General features: G+C 38.5%; 1 protein-coding gene across 1 annotated transcript in view; it reads left to right on the top strand.

The window, feature by feature from the left end:
- The first annotated feature begins 2639 nt into the window (after positions 1–2639).
- The window catches only part of KLHL5 (kelch like family member 5), a 47930-nt gene continuing 36918 nt past the window's right edge, over positions 2640–13651 (top strand). Inside the window, exons 1-2 of the mRNA XM_088524780.1 lie at positions 2640–2771; positions 4867–4957. The gene's annotated coding sequence lies outside the window, so the exon portion shown is untranslated. The remainder of the gene's footprint in view (positions 2772–4866; positions 4958–13651) is intronic.

Below are 13651 nucleotides of genomic sequence, written 5' to 3'. Positions count from 1 at the left end.
TGGCCAAGAGGATTTTTTTTAAATGAGTCAGACCCTCGTTACAGAAATGAGTCAGACCCAGAGGGGTCGAATATGGAGGTTTTATGTTTTATTTACAGAAATATGCATTGGGGATAGGGGAAAGATAATTGTATGTAATACAGTATCTTCAAGACTTTAATAGCCTGTTAACATGATTGTTACGACTTAAGCTCCTGATTTTGCAAATAAGTGATGTTTTACATACAATGACCAATGTGTGACATGAGCATAGTATCATCACTGCTATATTCTTAAAGGATAACAGGTGTTGCCAACCTGTACTGTGTCTTCCATTTTCCTGCCCTTTGCACTAACGAGAAGACTCCAAAGAGCCCTTACTATTTCTATACATTGTGGTGATCATTTTACCACTAAATTATCCATTCCAGATGGAAAAAAATAAGTCTTCTGTGCTGACAACCACAATGATATTCCATAATTTCTTTTTATAGATGAAACTGCAAACAACATTTCTGAAATGTTCTGTATGAAAGAACCCTGAATAATGCATATGTAAAAACAAACAATATGACTCACATATTGAGTACATACAGTATGAAGCATTTAATTAAGTTAGAAAGCTCTCCTGATGTAGAACTTTTTCCCACAACTAATTAAATATTGAATACTACCAGAGCGAAGCAATGCCACTGAAGTTAGAATAAATGTCCTACAAAACCCAAATACCCTTTATATCACTAGTTATCTCAGAAGGCAAGCAAGCCAGGTGGGGGCAAATATAATACTCTTAATAGAGCTTTAGTGAATATAAATTTGCTAATATTTTAATCACATAGCAATTTCGTGAAATGCAAGCAATGAAACCAAAGCACAATCAACTATTTTTTTTGAAGTCTGGTGCCATAGAAGTAATAAGGACACAAAAAGTCATACGTATGAATCTAGAAAGAAACACACACCCACTGCACCATTTATATTTGTCACCTGTTAGCAAATTAGCTCTGCTTTGTGAAAGACTATATTGATCCTTAAGTATATTCCATACTTATATTTTCCTGCATTGAAGTTTGTGTTATCAGGGTGGTATCAGACAGAATGGAAAAAAATCTCCTAAAAACAGTAGGACAGCTCAGACAAGTAGTATATATATATTTGTATCGCTTTCTAATGTATACAGATTTTTATCACTGTTAGTACTGCTGAAAGCCAGAGCAGACTGTTGAATGCATCAAGTTTCAGATACTACAAGGAAAGTTTTCCAAAAAAAACAGGACGTGTGGAATATCTATGCATCCATGAGAGGATAGAGAATATCTATTTAGCGGCCCTTGTTATGGCACCTTAGGTCCACCTGTGATCTTCCCCATTCCCACAACAAGCATGTCATGAGGCTTAGACATTCATTTAGAGCTCAAAACACCCAGATTAACTAAACATAAGGAGCAAAGAAATTCCTGATGTGTAGCTTGCTCATACAGCTGTGATGGAGACACTGTTCTCTTCACATTCATTTCCTGCAACGGTGCAAAACCAGCAGCTCCTCATGCCCCTTTTTTTTACAAAGCTTGAAAGAATTAGTGTCCTTGAAGTCACTACCCTTCTATCAAATTTTGCTACTGTGATGCAAGTCATTGAAAATGGACCAGGAGGAGGTCTGGAAACCACAGCAAACCATGCAATTGCGATGGCCTCTGTACGGATTTGGTCAGAGAAAGCTCCGAATGTGGCTGCTGCATTACAGTGTGGTGATGGCCCCACGCACCCTTCAGGCAGTGCCACCAGTGGCCATTGCACACCTCGCTGTCGCACAGCCTCCAAGTTTGGGAAATTAGCCTGCTTTCAGGTGGCAGAGGTCACCACGTGACAGGAGGAAGCAACCTGGCAGAGGTTTTTGCTTTTGGAAGGCAAGCGTGGGTGTTTCTGAAGGCAACATGGGGTGTTTTGAAGGCAAAAGAGGGTCATAGCAGCAAAGGTGCCAGTGTCCTGACCGGAGATGCATTTTGTGCTTCTCCTGATTTATTTCACTTAAACGGGGAGTGGGAGAGGAAGGACAGCAGCCCAGCCTCCCCTGGTGCGTTCCTAAAACACGGGGACTCGGAGCTTGGGGCGAGGCCGGTACAACGGCCACCAACCGCCCAGGGCGGTACCTCCTCCCCGGGCCGGTGTAACGGCCACCAACCGCCCAGGGCGGAGCCGCCTCCCTCCTCTTCCCGCCGCGCGCCCCGCGCCGCAGCCAACGGCCGCCGGGGGGCGGTGGCGCGCGCCCCGCCCCCGCGCCGGGGGGCGTGGCCGAGACGCCCCGCCCCGCCCCTGCCGGGGGCCCGGCCTCCGCCTGCCCCTCCCCCGCCGTGTGCCCGGCTGGAGCCGGGGAGGGGCCGGCGCGGGGCCCGCGGGAGCCGTTAGCGGCGGGAGGGGCCGGCGCGGGGGGAGCCGTTAGCGGCGGGAGGGGCCAGCGAGGGGCCCGGGGAGCCGTTAACGCCCGGGAGGGGCCGCCCCGTGCCCGCCGCCTCCCCCGGTGAGGCGCGAGCGTGGGGGCAGGAGGGCCGGGGCCTCCGCGGTGCTTCTTCCTTCCCCTCTCCAGAGCTCGTCCCCTGCGCGAGCCCGCGAGGGGCGGCGGGAGCGGAGCGGGCGCGCGCGCGGCGGCCGTTGGTGCGGCAGGCGGCGGGCGGGCGGGCGCGCGCCCATGGAGCCCCCCCGGGAGCGCGGCCCTCCGCGCGGCGCCGGCTCGTGACCCGAGGCGTTCGGCGCGGAGAGCGGCTCCAAGTGCCCTTAGCCCGCCGGGCGACCAGGTACCACCTGCCTCTCTGTGTGTCCGTTAACTTCCCCGGCCTCGCGAGAAGCGTCGTTAAAAGTTTAAAAATGTGTATGTCTGTTTTGAGAGCGGTCGAGCAGAGTGCAGCAGAGACCGAGTCACCAAAATAGGGAGTAATGTTGCACGAAGGAAATGAAATATTAATGTGGAACGTCAAAACCTGCAGTTTATATGTGCTATTCCTATTTTATGTTTTTCATTAGAGTTATTTGGTGGCTTTCTTTCCTTAAAATCATGTGCATTTTGCTATGCTGCTGGCGTGGCTCAGCAGTGCAGCCCAAGTAAAGCCTGTGCCTCTGTGCTTCGAGTAGTGTCAGGTTTTGGCCAGTGATGTCAGAATAATCAACGGTGAAGCCTTTGTTTTTCTGCTTAAAACTTGTACATGAAGTGGCAGAAGTTAAACTGAAATCTTGCCCTTATTTTTATGGTAAGAATTACCACGCAGGGTTTTTTTCTACTCGCATCAATAGGATTAAAAGTGAGAACTCATGATTATGTTGGTGTAGCTTTATACATAGACAAACCCGTTAAAATGATGTAAGAAAAAAAAAAACTAAGATCTATTTTCTGGAGAAGCTGATTAATTTTGCCAGAAACAATCTCTGAACCTTTCTCATGATGTTTTTCAAAATCAACAATGAGAATTTACAAATGAGTATGTGGACTAACCTTCATAAACAAGTTGTTGTTTTTTCCTTTTTTTTTTTTTTTTAACTTAATGAGTACATTCCTGATTGTGGAGATGGTGCTCCTGTCTTAGGCTTTTCCTTTTTTCTTGTTGCTGGGCAGTATAAAGGAACACAAAGCAGGACAGAACCAAAACAATAACAACCCTGATCTGAGTCAGATAGTATTTTCTTTCACCCTGCTTCAGTTTCATGGGACCATCACCCAAGTCTGATACCAAAGCCAGAATTTTTCATTCACAGAAGAAAATTTTAAAACTTTGCCTTTCATAGAAGTATTTCTATGTTCAAGAAAGCTCATGAAGATGAAATATTCTTGCCTTCTCTTGTACAGTCATATAAAGTAAAACTGTATTAACTATAAACCTAATTATCCAACATTTGCTTTCTTTCATGAGAACAAACTCATTGTTAAATTACCATTTGAAATTGCCAGTGAAGTAACTGCTGATCTGCATGTTTATTTAATGGGCTGTGTAGCCCTAGAAAATTTAACCATATGGGAGTGGTGAGGTTGCATGTCCCAGATGCACAAATGAAGTGCTTCTCGGACAGATAGAAGGTTCTTGCAGGTAGTAGAAAAGATCATGCCTCAAGGCTCTAATATTGGATGTTATATTAGACATGCAGGGCTTGGTTTCCTTTACGCTGAAAATAGTTAGAGGCAATGTGTGTCTGCAAAATTACAACGATAGATATACTTGGATACCTTGGATTATTTCTGAAAGGCCTGAAAATAGTAACAAAGAAAGGTAGCTGCTCATTACCTCAACAGGCTGAATTCTCTGAAAAAAATGGAAAAATTTAGTGGCCTGCAGATTTGAAAGGGTCGAGACCACAGCTGTAACTGTGGTGTTTATGGCTTTTTGCAGAACTTCTGCACTCACTCAAGTATGTTTAGTGGTTATACTTGGCTTTATTTGCTGATACAGTAAGTGTTACTCTGTTGCAACAGTTTTCAGGTTAAGCGCTTCATTTGGCAGGAAAAAAGTCTTTGTTTCTCTTTAATAAGGACTTTGCTGCTTTTTCCTTCATGGAATTAACATCTAGCCAAACATAGGAGTGAGAATACACTAAGGGTATTAAAAATAAATAAATAAAAATAAAAATATATTGCTTTCTTACAGCCCAGTGTTCTTTGAAAATGTGAATTCAGATTTCATGCTCATTATCCCTCCTTTCTTGGAGTCTTTGTTGTTGTGTGCGTGATTTGAAATTGTGAAAGGAGCTGAACTGGTAGTTCCACAGTGTCACATTTTCTCAAAGTTTAGGAATCACAAGACAAACAGAAGGAAGTCGTGCCTGAATCAACTAGGCAGTTAGCTTTAAGGATTTGTTTCAACTGCTTGTTCATGTTCATTTTTATTGTTTTTAATGTGTCTGCAGATTTTCCTGCCTACCTCATCTTTTTGGAAAGAAGACGACAAATGGAGCTCTGTGATTCTGTGAACACCTAGAGATCGTTGTGGTGTTATAGGTAATTATGATGCTTGCTCAATTCAGATGTGAATAATGCTAACAAAATTATGGGCTTTCCCAAATTCCATATGAAATTTAATATGCTTTGTTGTGTTGCACATCTTGTGAGGGCTTCCTTCTGATGAGATTACAGAAGCAGGAAAGAACTTTGTTTTTGTGGACAGATTCCAGTGTTTAGAAAGTCTTGTGTAACTTCCCAACTTCTGTTCTTTATCAAAATATGCTTTGTAGGAGATTGCCTGTACTGCTCTAAAGTTTGATTTTAAAATGTTTAAAGTTTGTTATTTTTTTTCAAAAATTTTGAGACACTAACTTAGAATATTTTAATCAGCATAGAAAAAAACCCAGGAAATACTTGCAGTGAATCTTTAAGAGAAAATGTTGCGTTACTGAAACGTTGACAATAAAAGCCCACCAACTGCTCAGTCAAATCTCATTACTTCAGTAATGCTGACAGATTTAACTTTACTTTCCATTAAAAAAAAAAAAGAGTAAGATTCTTCTAAGCTAAAGTCATTTTCAAAAGGAATGGCTGTGACATCTTTTCAAAGCAAAGAGATAAAAGAATATTGAAGACATGAATGCATGGAAGAATCTAGTTTTATATGAAATGTCTGCAAAGTAAAATACTGCTGCAAAAATAGCGATGTGGGTGAGAAAGGTGAGCTAGTTAATTTAACAGTACTAGATTGTACTAAAATGAAAGAAAAAAAAAAAAGAAAAACTTGCTTTTTTGACTGTGAAATATTTCCACTTTGGGAGTGTAGATAAAGAAGCATTTAGGAAATAACAGTGTATCCGTCTATTGTCTGGAATTCATTCATGTTGTGATCTGAGTACAGAAGAGAGACTGTCCTTTTCACTGTCTGTTTACCATATACATGAGTGTCCTTAACAGTGCATGCTTTGATTTACTGTGCTGTGTATTTTTCTGTCTATTTGGTTTTTGATAAACCTTTTGTCACAGCATGCTGTGGTTCAAGGAATTGTAACCTTTGACTACCTGGCTTTCCAGTAGCAGGAAGTCTTGTTGCAGTTCTACATGCTGGAATAACAGTACGTTTCTAGTACCTTTATAGCTGAAAGTGATTGCAGAGTCCTTCATGCCTCTCTGCTAGAATAGTTGTAATCTAGAAATCCATGCAACTCTTTAGACATAATGTTCATTAGTGGTGGTGAAAGCACACTTGAAAGTTATGGATGTAGTTATTACAGGGTCTGTTTTGCCTTGCGTATTTATACGTATAGCCATCACACTTGTGAGGGTATCATGAATTTGGGAAGTTTGAATCTGTTGCCATCTTCTGCCCCATCCCAAGGATGTGATGAGCAGCACAGAGATTTACTCATTTCTTTGTACTGCTCTTTGTTAAACAGCTGGGGAAATTTCAATGTTCTTATTCTAGAATAATATTTTCTTATGTATGGATTAATTATAATTTCCCATTTCAAATGTTCTCTTCTAGACTGTTGGTGAACCAAAAACAACTCAAGTGATTTTTGTCAGTACAGGATAACTATAGCTCAGATACTCACTAAAGTCCATTGTACTTCAAAACATGTATTAAAATAGCATTTTTGCACTCCTGTTTCTCCATATCATTAAAAAAACGCTCATAAGGGATTAAAGGAGCTTTTCCCAAGTTTGCGTTTGTCAGAGTGGTAAGAACTTTGGCATATAAGTGGCAGTCAGACTGCTGGTACTAGCAACGGGAATCATCAATACCCACAGCAGGAGAATATTTAGTGTTGTTATCAGTCTGTTGTATGTTTTCCTTCAGTGCAGGCTCGTACAGCTCCTGAACAAGAACCTGTCTCTTGCTCTGTGTTTCTGTCATCAGTATCAAAACTCTAGATATTTCTGAGCTGAAAAATGCTTTGGGTACCTGTCGTTACAAGTTCAGTGCCCAGACAGAGGTTAGAAGGCACCTTCTTGTGGCTTGATATCTTTCTCTGACTTTATTTAGGTCTGGTAACTTAAAAAGCATAGGGCTGTAAAGGACACGAAAATGAAATCATCTCAAACACCACGCATCAGTCTGTCATCATTAAAATATCTGAAAATTCAGTTCTGACTTTTTTTTTTTTTTTGGTTAAATATGCCCTCTCCCATGTCTGGTTAAAATACTTTCCTGGACAGCCTGTTAACCTTGTAGCAAGGGCAATCAGAAAAGATGTGTTATAAGACACATTATAAAGCATATGTATCACATGATGTAACTGGGGAAACCACATCTTTTTGGTTGCTGTATTTTCTGGAAATTGGCAGGCTTTATTTAATTTCTGGGAATATACTTTGGTATTACTGATTATCTTGGCACTCACTCCTCAAATATTCCTGGGGGTTAATCTGGGATTAAGGGTCACTATATCTCCTGATTTGGCAGTGATCCGTGTCAAAGATGTAATTGGAGCAAATAACAGACAAAAATCAAAGAGAACTGACCTCCCTTCTGTTTTTTTTTTCTCTTATTTTCTTGGTTCTCTCTTTCACTTTCTCCAAGTGAATCTATTTCCTTGTTGACATCTTCCACTATAGATGGTTTTGAACACTTCCAAAGCTTTAAAAGTGATTGAAACTTCTAAGGTTCCTAGAAATGATTATGAGAAAAACTGAGAAATCTCATTTTCTGTACCTTGCAGCCAGATGTCTAAATATAATAGCATCACTTAGCAAAATAGCAAACCTCCTCCAGGGTGTAAGAATTTTAAACTTGGTTTATGCCTTATGAACTGTAGTGGTTGTTTTTCCAGAAGACAAATTTCTGTGAGGTTGAGAAAGGAACTGAGTTCAGTTCCCTCTCTGAAGTTCAATTCTATCTCTTAAGAGGGATGTTTTGTCAATTAATTGCCCCTCCAAGAACCATAATTGCTACTGATGCTGAACTCCTGGTGTCAGGATTGACATTATAGAGGAGTTTTCCTTCAGTAACCCGTTTCCAAGAATATCCATCAGATTTTCAGAATTATGGAATGCTCTTTATGAATTTATGTAAGGTATTTTTTGTAAGCAGTGACATCCAAGATGTTTTTTTTTCCCTCTTTTACCCAGACACATTTTATATGGAAAACTTGTCCCACTGCCTCTGAGAAGTAGACTCCTGTCAAAGTAGTCAGCATACTTTGTATTTATTTTTACTGAAAACATGAATATTTTACTAGCTTGAAATTTGCAGTGCTTTCCACTTCAAAAAATTGCCACTTAAATAAGCATTTTACTTTTATCCTATGAAAACTCCTATTGTCTTATATTAACACACTCAGCGTCTGCCACCCCCACTCCCTTGAAAGTATATGTGAGTTCTTCTGGATGCCTTAGCTATGTTCTAGGTGCTCTCCTACTTAGGAAATAAATACCTTTTTAGCTAAAAGAAATAACATCTGTTATAGTCTCAAAAAGCCGCATCTTGTGTAAGTGTGCTGCATGATTACAGCCTCTTGAGCCTCTGAAATATCTGGAAAAAGTAAGGTGTTTCTCGTGTTTACGCTTACTGCATTTTATTAGGTGAGGGAAGGTGTGCTATTGTCTAAAAATGATGCAAACCTAAATAAGTAAGAACTTTCTATGCAGCTTCATGTTTTCAGTCCCATTTCTGATAATTTTTCCTTAAATATCTCTCCTAGTTGCAGCTGAATAGTTCTTATTGAGATTGTGGACTTTTGGTCTGCCTAAATACAACTATTCTCATATTGGCAAAGCCAATTACACCAGTATTGCTGGAAAGAACATTAAATTAAAAAGTGATGACTTCAGGGAACTAGTAGAATGCAGATAGAGACATTTTGTCTGAAAAAAAATTAATTGTAAAGTTGAACTTTTTTGTGTTTAGCTTTTCAAAAAGTTGTGTTTAATTGTTATTAATACAGCATTTCAGAGAAGACAAACATAACTCTCAGATGCCTCTGATTAGTCTCTCATGTGTTAGTCTTTTCTTACAGGTGCAAATTCTAAATAGAAGTTATGTTTGGGGGCTAGAAAGCTTTGGTTATCAGACACCCCTGTTCAGGTTACTGTAATCAAAACAAAGAGCGATGAAAGAAACAACCACGGGTTTGGTCTTCCAAGGGCAGCTTGTCACAACATGACCTTTTTCATAGACAGTCTATTTTAAAAGTTGGATTTAGATGGAACAAAATGTGTTTCCTATTCTTCCCTCCATATGTTTCATACAATTTTCAGAATAAATTAAAGGTGTTGTGCTATAATCTGCTTAGTGTTTTGTAACCCTGGAACACTTGGTGTTATTTCTGCAGCCACATTCTCAGTTGCAGGAACTATTTACACATGTTTTTAATTGGCTTTGAATAGGAAGATTTGCTTGCAGCCTGTTGTATTATAAGTTACTTAACTTTTAAAAAATGTCCTTTCTTGTTCTGCCACTCTTGAATCCATTTTATGTACACATTTTTTCATAAAAAGGAAAAAGCAATGAATGGGTGAAAGAAAGAAAAATCATGTTCAAAGCTTCCTTTACTCTTTTTACCATCCTTCTCTCATTTTGCCTTTTCCAAAGTATGCTAGGCTATCATGTCATTGTAGTTCTATTCAAAATAGAAATAAGAGAACATTACCTCAAGCCTCTTTGAGATTATCTTTTTGAATTCTGACTTTTTTTTTTAATGTCTTTGGTCTCCTCTCTGTTCCCTTCCTGCCCTCCCACACTCTGATGAGAAGTGGTAAGAGGAAGTACTGCTAACACTCTCATACATGCTATGTGGGCAAGATGATGAAGATAAATGCAAATTTGTCCTGGATGGGTTATGTTATTTTGGTGGAAACAGTATCATTCATTATTTTTAAACAGTGCACACCATTCTTAAGTTTATAGTATGCTCAATTTCAGAGCCAACTGAACTTGTCAAAATGAGACTAAGGTATATCCCTAAATCAGCTGAAATACTTGCAGTACCTGACAGGTAATATGGTACATATTCATAATGTACAGGAAGACAAGAATCAAGTACAGAGAGGTTTGTTAACCTTAGCTGTAAAGAATGCAGGTAGAAATATGACTCGGTTACCTAATTACACACTATGTGTAAATGTAGCCCTGTGTGGTGAGGAAAAAAAAAAAGAGAGAGAATGTCAGAGTAAGGGAGTGGCTTTGGTAGTTGGTTATTTTGAAGGCAATATTTTTATTTATTAGAGTTGACATTTTATGTCATCTTTTGAAAAAGTAAACTAGTACCTAACACTTGCAGCTTCAGATAAATAAAACATTCTATGTTGAGAATTCATTATATCCAGTATAAGTAAAATGTATTCTAATATACACTTGACTGGTAGGTATTTTAAAATATATTTTAAATATTAGAATATGCTTAAAGCAGTTGCTTTTGATTATTTGCTTAAATAACCACTTGAAGATTGCCAGAAATGAAGTAAAAGTTTAAATCTTGCTCTTCTACATGCAGTAGAGGACACCATATTTTTGGATGTACATGAAATCACAAGTTTGTGCATTCAGACTATAATTAAAACATTAAGAAAATAGAGCATTTAATGATATCATGACTTGATGAGGCTTGGCAAGATTTTCACCAAGAATCTAGCATTTTAAACTTGGAAATATTCTCTACGCAAATAACAGTAGTTAACTAAAACTAATCCATAAGCTTAAGATAATTTTGGAGGATCAAATGATAGCGGAACTATACTATTTTGTACCTGACCTAATTTCTCAATAGATTTTTTTTTTCATTAACTAATATAAATTTCAGTTGTTCCTTTGCATAAGAATTGAACAGGCTTTTTGACCAAAGAATAATCATACTTTGATTTTAGTGATAATTTTGCTGAAAGTTTAAAGATTATTTTTAGATAATTTATAAACTGAATAGATATGAGAATAGCTTTTATAAATATTGTAAGGCAGATAGTTTATTTTTATAAACTTGGGTTAAGGGGGAGGATAAATGGACAAATGATTGCAAACTTAAAAGAGCCAAATTTAGTAGCTGCAGTATCTTAGTTTTGCTTTTCCCTCAAGATTTAGGCTCAGTAGGGAAAGAAAAGCATTTGGTAAGCAAATAAAAGCTTTTTCTTAATTATGCTTTTCATTCTTATATCTTAGCCAGCTGGCTTCAAGGATTTTCTTTTTTTTTGAGCATGCTGCCTTGGTAGTGGACCTCATTCCTCTAGGAATGCAACAATTCTTGTACTGTAATAGCTCAGATCTGTGTCCAACGTTCCCTCCATTCATGTATATGTTCCTCTTGTCTAGGTCTTGCTCCCACTGGAGAACAGAACGTGCTTTCAGGACTCTTGTAAGAACAGGAATGAGATAGCATGGGTCGATATGCTGCTTAGGACACCTGAATTTTTAACTTGGCAAGTGCTTTAGGTGGTTGAGTTTTCTGCCTTCTTTCTCAAGGTCATTCCAGTTGTATACAGTTGTGGGAGGGTACTAGGTTGTAGCTGTGTTTGAACACTGTCAGTCAGATACTGTGGTGATTTTATTACTGTTGCATTTTGTGTGTGAATCCTGGTTTAGGTAACATACAGCTGCTGAAGCTGAAACTGTTGTGCATACCCAAAAGCAAGAGGTAAGAAAGAGCTAGGTTTGTCCTTCACACTACAATTGCTTCCCCAATAACTTTTGTGTACTTCTGCCAACAAACTGACCAAATTGAACTGTTAATATGTTTGAGTTTGTAAGCATATGGTTAAATAGAAAAGTCAAATAAGTATTGGGTTACTTGAGCTACTTAATGTGTGAACTGGTTAGCCTCCATGCTGTGTCTGGATAGGCCGCAGGATTTGCTTGTCCTGCCTGGCGCTTAGCAGTGAGGTTTGTGCCTGTGCATAGGGAGAAGCGTGAGATGAGGCTTGCAGGAGAACAGAGCCCTTGTTAAAGGAGTGTGTGTAAAGCTGGGGAATGGGACTTTGTTTTGGTGTGAAACTGCCAAGACAGAATAGAGAATTTAAGAAACCAGGAAACAATCTGTCAGTAGATCAAAGTGGTTCTCATATTTTTATCTTATATATAAATATAAGATAAATATATATATATATTATATATATATATATGAAAGATAAATATATATCTACCTAATTTATAGTCCTTCTTAAGTGATGGTTTAAAGACACTTAATTTTTGGCAGTGTGCAAATGGAATTAGGATGCTTGGTTGCTGGTGTGTTGCATTCATGGTAAGTGCAGGTTCTTATCATTTCAAACACACAGGCAGAGTGGGGGTGGGTGTTCTTGGCATGGCAGCTATCCTGGAAAAGTCAGTGTGAGGAAGGGACCTAAGGGGAATAGTTTGAGGTCCATGTGGTAAGGAGATGAGGGTTAATTAGATACTTGATTTTCCTTTTGCTGTGTTACAAATGGATCAATCAGCACTTTGTTGGTCTCCATCTGCCTCGAGCTACACTAAAAAAATGAATTTAAAGTGCTAAAGAGAATTAGATTAAAAGAATTAGTAGAATTAGATAATGATGAAATTAAAAGACTCTTTCATATGAGAGGTCCAATTTTTAAATATGGTTCAACTTTTGTGAAGTAGCAACATGCAGATTAATTAGCTTTTGAATATTACGTGTTATATGACAGTGGTAAAATTGATTTTACTGTGAGTTTTTGCTTGATATCTGTGATTTCATGCATAGTAGGGTTCCTAAAGTGTCATAACTGAATATTTTAAGTTGATATAACATAGTTCTTAAGACTAAATAGTAGCTCTTTTCATATCGATGGTAGTAATTATAATTCTCATAAACATTCTGTCTTTCAGTGTGGTGATTCTTTGTTTTAAATTTTGATCATTCATGTTGCCTTCCTCTAAACACTCTATATTTAAATACTATTCTTAAGCTATGGTGATCAATAGTACACAGACATTTCCAGATGAGATCACATCATTTGTTTTATGAGTACACCATGTTTTCTTAAATATCATAAAGCAGTTGGCCAGCTTTATTATGTGTACATGTTTCCTTTTGTTAACTGAAGCTGCTGATTAATCAGAGGTCTGTATTAGATGTCTAATGAGTCTCTTGAGGTACCTTTTGGTGTTAAACCATTGATTTAAAACACCTATAGGTAGAAACAGTTTGCTTCAATAGCTGTTGCTTTGCACAGCTTGAAATTTAAATTTAGGTTTTTGTTTGTTTGTTTGTTTGTTTTCCTACAAACCTCTATATAGCTTGTGAATTCAAGCTTGGAGAGCTATTCTCTGTTACCGAAGCACATTCAGATTTAGTTCTTCACTGTTCTTTGTATAACAATCTGCAATTCTCTATATGGTACCTAAAGCAGAACTGTGAGTTAACCTGTAAGTAATATTGCCAAACAAGCATTAATTCTATTATTGACAATGAAAATGAAGATACCATGGCGAAATAAAGCTCTCCTGTCTTGGATAAAGGTCAGGATATCTTTTACAGTTTGCCTGCAAATTGGAATATTCATTTCACAAAGCTGACCTAGACCACATTCGTATTATATTAGTAATGGGAAACTTGTTATTCTCCTTGTTTTTTTGTTTGAAGGTAGCACAGTCCTTTAAGGTGTGTAATAGAACCTTTTGTTGCTTGATTAGGCAATACCATTCTAAACTAGTTCTAAAAATGGATTTACTTTTTGTAGGACCTCTTTCAATTATCACAGAACAATGTTTTCATTGTTATCCATCTCTAACAGTGAAATTTTTAGAGGTGATTTGGGCTAGACTGTAACTGTCTCTAG

Source organism: Tinamus guttatus, unplaced genomic scaffold (assembly GCF_059628265.1).
Source record: "Tinamus guttatus ecotype Peru unplaced genomic scaffold, ASM5962826v1 Tinamus_guttatus_pri_ptg000213l, whole genome shotgun sequence".
NCBI classification, from domain to species: Eukaryota; Metazoa; Chordata; class Aves; order Tinamiformes; family Tinamidae; genus Tinamus; species Tinamus guttatus.
The sequence above is the reverse complement of the archived record's forward strand: the minus strand, read 5'-3'. Positions and strand labels throughout refer to the sequence as shown.